The sequence below is a fragment of the Staurois parvus genome, unplaced genomic scaffold, assembly GCF_062004578.1.
Source record: "Staurois parvus isolate SC_StPar_1 unplaced genomic scaffold, SC_StPar_1.0 ptg000485l, whole genome shotgun sequence".
In the NCBI taxonomy this organism is placed as follows: Eukaryota; Metazoa; Chordata; class Amphibia; order Anura; family Ranidae; genus Staurois; species Staurois parvus.
The window spans coordinates 653,850-667,442 of NW_028318281.1; the positions used below are offsets into that span (position 1 = coordinate 653,850).

The 13,593-nt window shown below is 45.5% G+C and overlaps 1 protein-coding gene across 3 annotated transcripts in view; it reads right to left on the reverse strand.

Moving 5' to 3' along the window:
* The window catches only part of SLC45A4 (solute carrier family 45 member 4), a 287,627-nt gene that overhangs the window by 83,751 nt on the left and 190,283 nt on the right, over window positions 1-13,593 (reverse strand). The window lies entirely within an intron of this gene.

The following is a 13,593-nucleotide window of genomic DNA, read 5'->3' on the forward strand; positions in this document are numbered from 1 at the left end:
CACAAGCTCAAACCATATCTTTATGGAGCTGGCTTTGTACACAGGGGCACAGTCATGCTGGAACAGGTTTTTCCCCAAAGTGTTACCATTAGGCTGGAAGAGCACACTTGTCTAAAATATCTTTGTATGATGTAGTATTGCCAGTACCCTTCACTAGACACACCTGAACGCAAATCATTTGGAGGGGTGTTCACATACATTTAGCCACAGAGTGTACAGTACTGTGCAAAGGTTATAGGCAGTTGTGAAAAAAGGTGTAAATGAAAAATGCTTTCTGAAATAGAAGTGTTAATAGTTTTTTGTTGTTTTTTTTATCAATTAACAACATGGAAAGTAAATGAGAAATGAGAAAGCCAAATCAAATTAACATTTGGAGAGACCACCCTTTGCCTTCAAAACAGCATCAGTTGTTCTAGGTAGACTTGTACACAGTTTTTGAAGGAACTCAGCAAGCAGGTTGTTCTAAACACTGGAGAACCAACTTTAGATCTACTGTGGATGTAGGCTACCTCAATTCCTTCTGTCTCTTCAGGTAATCCCAGATAAACTCCATGATGGTGAGATCAGGGCTTTGTGGGGCCAAACCATCACTTCCAGGACTCCTTGTTCTTCTTTTCACTGAAGATAGTTCTTGGTGACATTGGCTGCATGTTTGGGGTCGTTATCCATCATGCCATACTATCAGAGAAGCATGTGATTGCCCCAAATTTATTCTGCAGCAGGACAAGTATCTGCCAGTATTTCTCAGCATTGAGGACACCATTGATCCTGACTAAAAATCGCCAACACTATTTGCACAAATGCCGCTACAAAATTGCAAGAAACCTCCACCATGCTTCTCTGTTGGCCTCAGACATTCATTACTGTACAGCTCTCCAGCCCTTTGGTGAACAGTCTCCTGCTACCACCAAATATTTACAATTTTGACTCATCAGTCCAGAGCACGAGTTTCTATGATTTTGTGCCTAGCTGATTTGCTTAGCTTTGTTTCCAGGTCAGAAATATGGCTTTTTGGCTGCGATTCTTCCATGAAGACCACTTCTGACCAGACTACTCCAGACAGTAGATGGGTATACCTGGGTCCTACTGCTTTCCACCAATTTTGTGCTGATGGCACTATTGGACATCTTCCGATGTTGAAGGGAAATAAGCATGATGTGTCTCATCTGCTGCATTGTTTCCTTGGCCAACCACTGTGTCTATGGACCCCCATGTTGCCCATTTCATTGTGCTTCTTCAAAAGAGTTTGATGAATTGAATTGATGCTGGTACGAAGCCAAAGGGGTACTTGCACCAAATATTGATTTGATTTAGATTTTTCTTCTGTTTGCTCACTTTGCATTTTATAAAACTGATAAAAATAATATATACATTTTTTAAAGCATTCTTATTTTACAGCATTTCTTCACACTGGCCTAGAACTTTTGCACAGTACTGTATATAGCGAGACTCTATGGCACCCACTGCTAAGTAATGCTCAAGTTTCTTACCACCTAGGTGGTGCTAAGTAGCACCCAGGCCCAACTCCTGCCATTGTCATGGAGCAAGGGAATGGATTGAAGTACTGCATATATGGCACTGTAACACCAGTGGGGCCTCTAGGGATCAAGGTATTACCAGGGTCAAGCTGGATGGCCTCCAAGGGAACCAAAACTCCCCAGCATATGGAGATTCACAAGGGGGTAATATAAAGAAAAACCTCAATGATTAACTAAATGTAAACCCAAAAGTAAGTGGTTACATATTAACTTTGACTAACTTAGGGAAAAAAAACACTTTAAAAGGAGAGGCACAAATAATTAACTTGACTCAACCATTTATGTTAATAGCAACCTGTTTGTACTCTAAACCGTGACTTACATGACAGGCACGATATCCATACCAGGTACGGATTTAGATCAGGGAGTGAGAGGTGGCAAAATGTTTCAGCTACATAACGACCCAGTTACATGAGATAATGGTTTCATGGTAGTGGCAAGATGCTATTCCCATCCTGAGATGCTGCGGAAGAAAAACAAAATGCCAAGCGGGTCCGGAAAGTATTTGTTTGATATTTAGAAACACAGAAGACTGACGGCAGCAGAAAAAAAGATCAAGAGGTCCATCAAGCTCTTCTTTTTTTTTTGGGTCCAGTATAGATCTAGGTTTGCCCCAAGTGTGTCTGAATCTACTTACTGCTATTACCAGGAACTCTAAGGTCAACTTCATTCAAGTTTTGAAATTAACAGAGGAGGATCGTTATTTTATGTGATCCCACTGGCACGATATATCTTCACTAGTAACAACGGAAAAAGGAATGAATGGCAGCAGAACAAAGACCCAGAGAGAAATTTAGTCTTTGTCCCAGTTGACACATTTTCCATAATCTTTCCCTGGGAAGGGAAAGTGGATCCAACAGGAACCTGACAGACCTTTTGACCCTTCCTTCCCCAAAAAATGGCCTGGCTTTAAAAAAAAAAAAAAAAGAGAGCCAGTCATGGATCCACTCTTAGAGCTTGTTCATACCGTGCAACAAGTTGCAATGCATGTTACGTGCATCGATACGGTGTGGTGCCATTCATACTCTATGGCATCACAACACACCTGCCAACAGACGTGAGCTGCGGTGCGTGTTACAGTGTGGTGTGCTGCCAAATAAGATTCAATGCATCACAATGAACACTAATGATCGTTAATAGCAGCAAATTCTCCAGTTTGACAAATGTCTAATTTATGAAGCATTTATTTATTCCAGGTACTTCTATAAAGCTACTAGTGCAGCGCTTCCACTGGCGAGTCCCATTCCATTTTAATGACTCTTCCTTGCTCTATGGGGGCTGAATGTATCAGATAAGACCAACATTTGGAAAGTCCAACTCTTCCAGCTTTCAGGGTTGTGACTTTACTAGCAGTGGAGCTGAACTATACTGAACGTACCTGCCAACCCTTCCCTACTGTACCCCTCTACCTCTCCTCCCCACCCCCCAAATATTTCCTGGTTTTAAAAGGAGAGCCAGTCATGGATATACTCTTACAAGACCCAAACGTGGCCTGAAGTGTGTGTGCCATGCTGCCAAAAATGGTACAAAGCACCACAATGATTAGTGAATGTCAACAGCAGCAAATTCTCTACTTTGACAAATGTCTAATCTATGAAGTATACAGCTACCAGTGTGCCACTTGCACTGGCAAGTCCCATTCCATTGTGATGTCCCTTCCTCTGCTCTATGGAGGCTGTAGGGTCCTGGCATCACGGATCAGATAAGGCTGACATTTGGAGAGTCCAACTCTTCCAGACTTTAGGGTTTTGACTTAACCAGCAGTGGTGTTAAACTGAATGGCACCCCAACGTACCTGCCAATGTACGTGGCCTGAAGTTCATGTGTGGTGGTGCAGCGTGCTGCTATTAATGGTTCAATGCTCCACAATGAACATTAATAAATGTCAACAGCAGTAAATTCTCCAGTTTAACAAAGGCCTAATCTATGAAGTATACAGTTAGCACTGTGCCACTTGTGCTGGCAAGTCCCATTCCATTGTGATGTCCCTTCCTCTGCTCTATGGAGGCTGTAGGGTCCTGGCATCATGGATCAGATAAGGCTTACATTTGGAGAGTCCAACTCTTCCAGACTGATCTGTGATGCCAGGACCCTACAGCCTCCATAGAGCAGAGGAAGGGACATCACAATGGAATGGGACTTGCCAGCGCAAGTGGCACACTGGTAGCTGTATACTTCATAGATTAGGCCTTTGTCAAACTGGAGAATTTACTGCTGTTGACATTTATTAATGGTCATTGTGGAGCATTGAACCATTAATAGCAGCACACTGCACCACCACACATGAACTTCAGGCCACGTACATTGGCAGGTACGTTGGGGTGCCATTCAGTTTAACGCCACTGCTGGTTAAGTCAAAACCCTAAAGTCTGGAAGAGTTGGACTCTCCAAATGTAAGCCTTATCTGTAGGGTTTCGACTTAACCAGCAGTGGCGTTAAACTGAATGGCACCCCAACGTACCTGCCAATGTACGTGGCCTGAAGTTCATGTGTGGTGGTGCAGCGTGCTGCTATTAATGGTTCAATGCTCCACAATGACCATTAATAAAAGTCAACAGCAGTAAATTCTCCAGTTTGACAAAGGCCTAATCTATGAAGTATACAGCTACCACTGTGCCACTTGTGCTGGCAAGTCCCATTCCATTTTTGTTATCCTTCCTGTGCTCTATGGAGACTGTAGGGTCCTGGCTTCACGTATCAGATAAGGCCAACATTAGGAGAGCCCATCTCTTCCAGTTTTTGAGGTGGTAAACTCACTAGTGGTGTAGACGAACTGAACCATATGGCATGGCATGTGTGCTGCAGTGCGTGTGTTACACCGTCAAAAAATGGTTCAGTGCACCACAATGAACATTAGTGAATGTCAACAGCAGTAAAATGTCCAGTCTGACAAATGCCTAATTTATGAACTATACAGCTACCACTGTGCCGCTTGTGCTGGTAAGTCCCATTCAATCTTTAGGACCCTTAGCTGCTTTACAAGAGGCTGTATGGTCCTGGCTTTACGTATCAGATAAGGCCGACTCTTCCAGTTTTCGGGTTAGGACTTCACTAGCAGTGGTGTTGAACTATACTGAAATACTGAATGGCGCCCCAGCGTACCTGTCAATGAACTTGGCCTAAAGTGCGTGTGTTGTGGTTACATCTACCGCTGTCTCAGTCCCATTCCATTTTAATGACCCTTCCTCTGCTCTAGAGGGGCTGTTGGGTCCTGGCTGCACTTATCAGATAAAGCCAACATTAGTAGAGTCCAATTTTTGCAGTAATGACTAGATGAACCATACTGGATGGCACCACCACACACCTGCCGATGGATGTTGGGCAGCACAGTGGCTAAATGGTTCCGCCTGGCAGGACTAGAGCCACTGGTTCGAATCCCAGCCACGGCACCACCTGCCTGGAGTTTGCATGTTCTCCCTGTGCCTGCGTGGGTTTCCTCCGGGAACTCCGGTTTCCTCCCACACTCCAAAGACATCCTGGTAGGTTAATTGGATCCTGTCTAAATTGTCCCTAGTATGTGTATGTATGAATGTGAGTTAGGGACCTTAGATTGTACGCCCCTTGAGGGTTAGGGACCTTAGATTGTACGCCCCTTGAGGGTTAGGGACTGATGTGAATGTACAATGTATATGTAAAGCGCGGCGTAAATTGACGGCGCTATATAAGTACCTGAAATAAATAATGTGGGCTGCAGTGCATGTGTTATGGTGTGCGGTGAAAAACGGGCCAATGCACCACAATGAGCATTAGTGAATGTCAACAGCAGCACATTTTCCAGTTTGACAAACGCCTAATTTATGAAGTATATAGCTGCCACTGTGCCGCTTGCGCTGGCGTGTCCTGTTCCATTTTTATGACCCTTCGCCGCCCTACAGGGAGCAGTAGGGTCCTGGCTTCACGTAACCGATAAGGCCAAAATTAGGCACCCAACTCTCCCAGTTTTTAGGGCTAAGATTTCACTAGCCACAGTGTAGATGTAGAAGCTGTTTACTGTGGACAGCACAGTGGCTAAATGGTTAGCACTTTCGCCTGGCAGCACTAGGGCCGTTGGTTTGAGTCCCAACCACAGCATCACCTGCCTAGAGTTTGCATGTTCTCCCTGTGCCTGCGTGGGGGTCCTCCGGTTTCCTCCCACACTCCAAAGACATGCTGGTAGGTTAATTGGCTCCTATCTAAATTGTCCCTAGTATGTGTATGTATGAATGTGAGTTAGGGGCCATAGATTGTACACCCCTTGAGGGTTAGGGACTGATGTGAATGTACAATATATATGTAAAGCGCTGCGGAAATTGACGGCGCTATATAAGTACCTGAAATAAATAAATACTGGGCACAATCAGAGCACTTCGCACGCTACGCTTTTTTTTTTTCTGTTTTTGCTTTTTTTTTTTCATTAGTGAGCACCATATATGCGATTTTGCAGCAGAAAAAAAAAAAAAGCTTAAAGCAACAGCCAGCCCGTGGAGAAAATTCGATGAAGGGTGGAGCCCCCGAGCCGAGGGTCACACGCTTGTTTGGTCTCTGAGCAAACTTTCAAAGCCAGCTGGTGATTGTGCTAGCGGCTGCTCACACACCTCCTCCTGTTTCTCAGGCCTCCTAGGCAGCAATCTTCTCTTGTTGAAAGGAACTCCGGCCCACCTGATAAGAGAAAGTGTTACAGTGGAAAATTCCACCGGCTGGTAGAATGTGCCGGAATGAGTGATATCGTGACTCACTGTTTTCCAGAGAACATAAATCGAATGTGCCAAAATCAGAAGTCGGAGGTGGCTTCAGGATCTAATCGCAGATGTCTGTCGCAATGGGCGGATTCCCAGGCACCGAGGAATGAAATATTACGGAACGTTTCTTCTCTATCATGCTTGTCCTCATTCTCCGTTCATGGGAAAAATGATATGAAAATCGAGCCTGTGAATCACCAGAATGTGTACCCAACTACTTTCTTCACTTCTATTTAGAAAGCAAACCATCCGCTTTTAGGGCCCATTCACAATGATGTGATCCATTGCAATGCATTAACATGCTGTCTGTCATGCAAGGCATTCTACTCTGGTGCTGACACCGCCATGAGCATCTTCTGATCAGGGGCGGACTGACAACTCATGGGGCCCCTGGGCAATAGGGGATCATGGGGCCTCTGTGTCCTTGCCCAAACTCAAAAAGCCTATGAAAAAGGTACCAGGGGCATCTCATGGGGCCCCCTACTGACCACGGGCCCTTGCGCAGTACCCAAGTTTCCAAATGGTCAGTCCGCCACTGCTTCTGATTTAGGTTCACATTCCCAGAATTTTTTGGTCCGGATTCCATTTGACGCACTCTTAAAGTGATTGTGAGGCTTCAGATTATATTTTTAAAAAAATCAAAGATGTTATACAATGGTTTTGCAAAGAGCAGCCCAGATCCTCCTCTTCTGGGGTTCCCCACCTGCGCTCCTGGCTCCTACCCCCGCTTGAAGTGAGCATGTACAAGTGCCCCCATAGCAAGTGGCTTGCTATGGGGGCACTTGTACATGCTCACTTCAAGCCTGCTGTGTGTGTTCATTTCAGAACAAAGCACAGCCCGGTCCCATCCCTGCTCCTCCTAACTGGTTGTGTATGACAGCATTGGGATCCATTGCTGCCTCCCTGTCCAAAAATAGTGCACATCGTTGGATCAAGAAAGGGCTCAGGTAAATATAGTAGGGGCTGGGGGAGCAGCTCACTGAAGGGGGTTTAATTTCATGCAAACCTTCAGGCTTAGAACCACTTTAAAGCCCTGATGAAGCCGGAATTACTGGCCCCGAAACATGTTGCCTGCCTTCCATTTCTGTCATCTTGTCAGGAATGGATTCACCACTGGTGGTGGGACTCACCTGCCGTGTGGGCTGCAGTACCAGGCTGGCCAGCGGGTGCTCTCAGCAACCAGAAGCTCACTCCTGCAGTCAGCCATCACCTGAAGATGATTGCAGGAAGTGTATTTAAGGAATGGCCAGACCTGCAGTTAGTGCCTTGGTGTATTGTTTCCCATGAGCCCCTGTACCTGGTATCCTGTGTTCCTGTTCTGCTGACTATCTGATTTGTTGCCGACCCTGCCTGATCCTGACCTCTTCTGACTTCTCCTGCTTGATCCCTGGCTTGCCTGACCATCCTTCTGCCTGATCCTCTGTACCGTGCTGCCCGTGAGTTACTGAACCCGGCTTGTGACCCTGACTATTCTCTGCCTGCTCCTCCGGTACCTCGCTGCCCGCACGTTGCTGACCTGGCCTGCCTGACTACGCCTGACGCTACCCAGACGATCCATCCATCCCGCACGGATCTGTCCCTGTTACCAGGTCTGCCAGCCTCTTCACGTCAGGCTTTCCCATGGTACATACCCTCGGCGGACCCCTCTACCACAGTTGGGTGCACTCAGGGGCTGCGACCTGGTCTCAGTCCTGCGCCAAGTCCAATCTTACCATCAGGAGCTCTGGTGAAAAGGCAGACTGGGGCTTAGACTCCGTGCCCTGGGGAATCCCGTTCCGTGGGTACTAGAGATCCCGCCGGGCGGTGCCTGACAGTACCTAACGGCCCGCCTGACCATTCCACCTCTCCAGCCCTGACTACGCCTGTGTTCCTGAAGCCTGCTACTTCCCTGTGTCAGTCCACACATTTCTGGTCATACCCGGATCCCTGACACATCTGCAGAATCAAAGACCTTTTGACTCCTGAGACATTTGTTGAGCGTGCTTTCTTGTGGATTTCTCAAGTTGGATGACCCTTGCCCTCTAGAGGAGTCCCCCAATTTTTTGGTGAGCTGCCAAATCTAAGCCAGACAGAATCTACTACCTCAGAATCTGTGTCTTGGTTCAACATTCTCTTTGTGTGTCGCATTAAGGAAATCCATTTATGAATGAGCTGTCAACACACAACTGATGAAAAAAACTATACATGACCCTTTTTTCAAAACACAGTTTATTTAAGGGTTCGCCTGTGCGAGGGCCGGGTTTGCATGGGGATGCCTGGAACACTTGTGCATCCCCATATAGGCAGACAGTACCATTCAAGTCGATTGGATCGCATTGGCTGCACGGGCACTGATCCGAATTTTAAAAAAAAAAAAACAGGCAACAAAAACCACACTAAGCAATGTCACAGAAGGTGATAAAAATATATTTTTTAATCTTGCTTACCACTGTTCATGTGATCACTGACTGGCCGATCAGTGATCACATGATCGGGACCTCACACAGAGGTCCTGTACAGCGTCACAGCAGGCACCGGATCGTGGCGCCGCACGCTCCCAGGAAGCGCACACAGGCAGGGAATGCAGAGGCCATTTATAAACGACCACCCGCTCCTGCACTGCTCTCGTCCGGCCGTTTATGTACATGGGACGGACGGGAAGTGGTTACGTTAAAAGCACCCCGAAATCGGTCCGCAAATCGCGGTGCGATGTGCAGAATCGGATCACATAGGTGTGAATACCCATGCGATCCGATTCCAGTGCAGACCAAAAAAAGGATCCTGCACGTTTCTGGTGCAGGTGCGGTGCGATTAGAGCCATACATAATGTACGGCTCCGATCGCTCCGCACACAAATCACATGTGATTTGCACAGGAATGAGGTGCGGTTCCTGTGAGAATCACATGTGATATACCGCACCGCATATACGTGAACCCGGGCTTAAAGACGACCTTCATTACAGTATCAGGAAAATCCATCGCTGCAACATATCTTGCCGGCACAGCCGTTGTCTGCAGTGCAGCTCCATGTTTGTACAGCCTGATGAGGCATCCTCCTGAATACAAAGACTAGACCCGGCTCCGGTGAACTAAGGTGACATTCTATCGCGCACACCGAGCCTCCCACATGCCGGTACGCAGGATATCAACTGTCACCATGAGCTCTATTATTACCTCAGCAGGCTGCTGAATCTCCTGCCAGTATTTTCCACAAAACCTATTAACACAGAAATATTCTGAGCTGTCAGGAGAGAAGATGGTGCAATACAAGATTACCTTTTGCTTTCTTGGCTGCAATGTTTTTATAATTCAATAATAGTGCAGCGCTAAATAATATTAAAATATGACCATAAATTAGATAAAAGTTCATAAATGAGTAAATGGTGAACAGTTCAAAGGTGACTTTCAGTGCTCATAGGGTGCTTGTAATCCTGGTGGGTTGGTGCTTGTGCAATAATTGTAGAAGAATTGCGCACTCACTAGACGCGCAATATAAATGCGCTTGTAAACGTAAATCCAGATGTCATCAGAGTAAGCCAGGTGTTGGGGTAACTTCCCTCTGAACCAGTGGTTCTCAACCTATGGGTCGCAACCCCTTTGGGGGTCAAACGACCCTTTCACAGGGGTCCCCTAAGACCATTAGAAAACACATATTTCCGATGTGTAAAGAGCAGCTACTGTGTAGAAAGCAGCTGCTGTGTTGAAAGCAGCTACTCTGTTGAAAGCAGCTACTGTGTAGAAAGCAGCTACTGTGTTGAAAGCAGCTACTATGTTGAAAGCAGCTACTTTGTAGAAAGCAGCTACTGTGTAGAAAGCAGCTACTCTGTTAAAAGCAGCTACTGTGTAGAAAGCAGCTACTGTGTTGAACACAGCAGTATTGGAGGTAAAACGACACTTCATGAATTATAATTACTGGGTAAATAATTTTATGGTTGGGGGTCACCACAACATGAGGAACTGTATTAAAGGGTCACGGCATTAGGAAGGTTGAGAACCACTGCTCTGAAGGGTAAGTACATCAAATGGGTCCTTGGGCTTTACTGGTGATCCACAACAGCCAGAGTTCCCCTTCAGGGATGAGTGGGTGCTGCTCCCTGGATAGGCAGGAGAATCCCTCTCTGGGTACTGGGATGGATCTTTGTCTTGTGCAGGGCGTCTGAAAATGTAATACTCCACTGGGCAAGAGAATTAGGGTGTAGGTCGGAAATGTTGACAAATGTTTGCCGGAAGATGCGCAACGCCATCCTCCAACACGATCTCAGGCCCTCCACCTCCAACAAGCCTCATGTGACCCAACTATCGCATTTATATTGCGCGTCTGGTGAGTGCGCAGTTCTTCTACAATTATTGCACAAGCACCGACCCACCAGGATTACAGGCACCCTATGAGCACTGAAAGTCACCATTTACTCATTTATGAACTTTTATCTCTTACCCTTTTATCTAATTTATGGTCATATTTTAATATTATTTAGCGCTGCACTATTATTGAATTGTTTTACTGAGGTTTTATTTTGGTTAACTTTGTGCTTCCCCCCTTCTTAGTGTACTCACATATTCCCACCTTTTATATGGAATGTTTTTATGGCCTCCACAAACCGAATATTTTCCTTTATTAATGGCGACAAAAATGAGGAGTGTTTTTGGTGCCAGCATGCCCCATCGCTGATAAAGGGAGCTTAAAGGTGGGCACACTATGGGCCCCCCCTCTGCAAACAATGGGGAAGATCTGGACTACTTTCACACTGATCCGCATATGCGTTTTTGCCGCGTTTCTGGTGCTTTTTTTTTTATAGGACATTTATTTATTTCAGGTACTTATATAGCGCCTCAATGTATGCAGCACTTTACATATATATTGTACATTCACATCATCCCTAACCCTCAAGGGGCATATAATCTAAGGTCCGTAACTTACATTCATTTAGACAGGATCAAATTAACCTACCAGCATGTTTTTGGAGTGTGGGAGGAAACCGGAGTACCAGGAGGAAACCCACACAGGCACAGGGAGAACATGCAAACTCCAGGCAGGTGGTGCCGTGGTTGGGATGACATGTGAGGCAAAACACACCAAAAACGCAACACTGGTGCTGTTTTGCCACGCTTTCCCTTCATTTCAATGGGGAAGTGCTTTTTTTACCACACCAAACCTGCACCAAAAATGCAGCAAGTGGGATTTAAAAAAAAAAAAAAAAACGCAGTGGGCCCGCAACGGATCGGTGTGAAGACTTCCATAGGATTACATGGTCACACATTTTTCTTCTGCATTTTTTAAATGCAATAGAGGAAGAAAAGATAAGTGTGAAAGCACTCTACTTTCAAGCATTTTTGCACAAAAAAAAGCACCTGAAAAGCTCAAGAAAGACGCTTCCCTGTGTGTGTGAATGTATGTCTAGGTATGTTTTCACATTGAGGCATTGCGCTTGCAGCATCTTTGGGGAGTTAAAAAAAAAAAAAAAAAAGCTCCAAAAATGCCTCTTCCCATTGAAATCAACGCCTGAAAAACGCCTCTGAGAAGCATTTTTGGTGCAGTTGCAAGTCAGGTGTCCTTTAAAAAATGCAGTAAAAACATGTATACGTTTTTGAGGTGGATCAGTGTGAAAGTGGCCTTACTAAGACCGGAAAATGCTAAATTTGGTGGAAATTTAAGCTGCACAGAAACCATGCTTCAGCTTCCAGGTATTATTGTCAAGGCTTAATGGAACAAGCTGAAGTAAGGCCGGCCATACACGGGTTGATTTCCAAAACGATTTTTCATTCAAATATCAGACCTAAGAATAATAGACCGATTTTCGCTCTGATAGTGGGGCAATGGCACCGGCCGATTTTCAAACTACGGCCCGGCGGACCTTTTAATCCGGCCCGCAGAGCGTGGCAAACATTGGCTGTCAGGATGTAGGCGGGGCAGCGTGATGAACTCCTCTCCTCTCACAGTCCGCCCTGAAGACTGGAACGGCGCGGGAACACGGCGAGAGAAACGCGCGGAGCAAAGGTAAGTGAATTGACACAATATGGGGAATGAATTACTATAGGGGGGATGAATTACTATATGGGGGATTAATTACTAGGGGGGATGAATTACTATATGGGGGATGAATTACTATGGGGGATGAATTACTATAGGGGGGATGAATTACTATGGGGGATGAATTACTATAGGGGGGATGAATTACTATGGGGGATGAATTACTATATGGGGGATGAATTACTATGGGGGATGAATTACTATATGGGGGATTAATTACTAGGGGGGATGAATTACTATAGGGATGAATTACTATATGGGGGATCATTTACTATGGGGGATTAATTACTATATGGGGGATGAATTACTATGGGGGATGAATTACTATATGGGGGATTAATTACTATATGGGGGATTAATTACTATATGGGGGATTAATTACTATAGGGGGGATGAATTACTATATGGGGGATGTATTACTATATGGGGGATTAATTACTATAGGGATGAATTACTATAAGGGATTAATTACTATATGGGGGATGAATTACTATAGGGGGGATGAATTACTATAGGGGGGATGAATTACTATAGGGGGGATGAATTACTATAGGGGGGATGAATTACTATGGGGGATGAATTACTATATGGGGGATGAATTACTATATGGGGGATTAATTACTATATGGGGGATGAATTACTATAGGGGATGAATTACTATATGGGGGATGAATTATTATGGGGGATGAATTACTATATGGGGGATGAATTACTATGCTTACTATGGGGGAATATTACTATACTTACTATGGATGGCATGGTAGTGGCTAGGCCGGCCAGCAGCTAGTCTGGCCCCCGGGTCCAATATATGAACCCATTGCGGCCCTCAAGTCAAAAAGTTTGCCCACCCCTGGTCTAGAGTCTCTTCTGTTTTGCAGCCTGCCAAGATGTAAGGTGTGTAGCATTAGCCTGTAGGTGCTGCTTGAACTCTACCAGAGTATTCCCCACAAGGTATTGCCCCACAGCTAGGTTCATACACTTTTAGCTCGTTGGAGTCAAACACTAGTCTAGGGGGTTGTTCTGTAGTTTTATTTTAGAGGAACTTGGATAGGGTAGGGGTTTGCAGTAGGATACTCCGAAACAAAGCTATTCAGAACTTCAGGACACTAGCTGATCTAAGATGGAGTCTTAGGTGAAGTCCTCTGCTGGGAGCAGATGGCAGATTTCTCCTGTAAGGGTAGTGTAGTAGTAAAGAAGCTTGAGCAAAGACTTGCAGTAAGTGGCAGGTAGACGGAGCTCTTTGGATCACTAGTCGCTGGGCCCTTTAGCTGACTAGAGAATAGCAGAGGGGAGTTAACAGCACCAGGTCCCTGAGATCCCACAAGACATG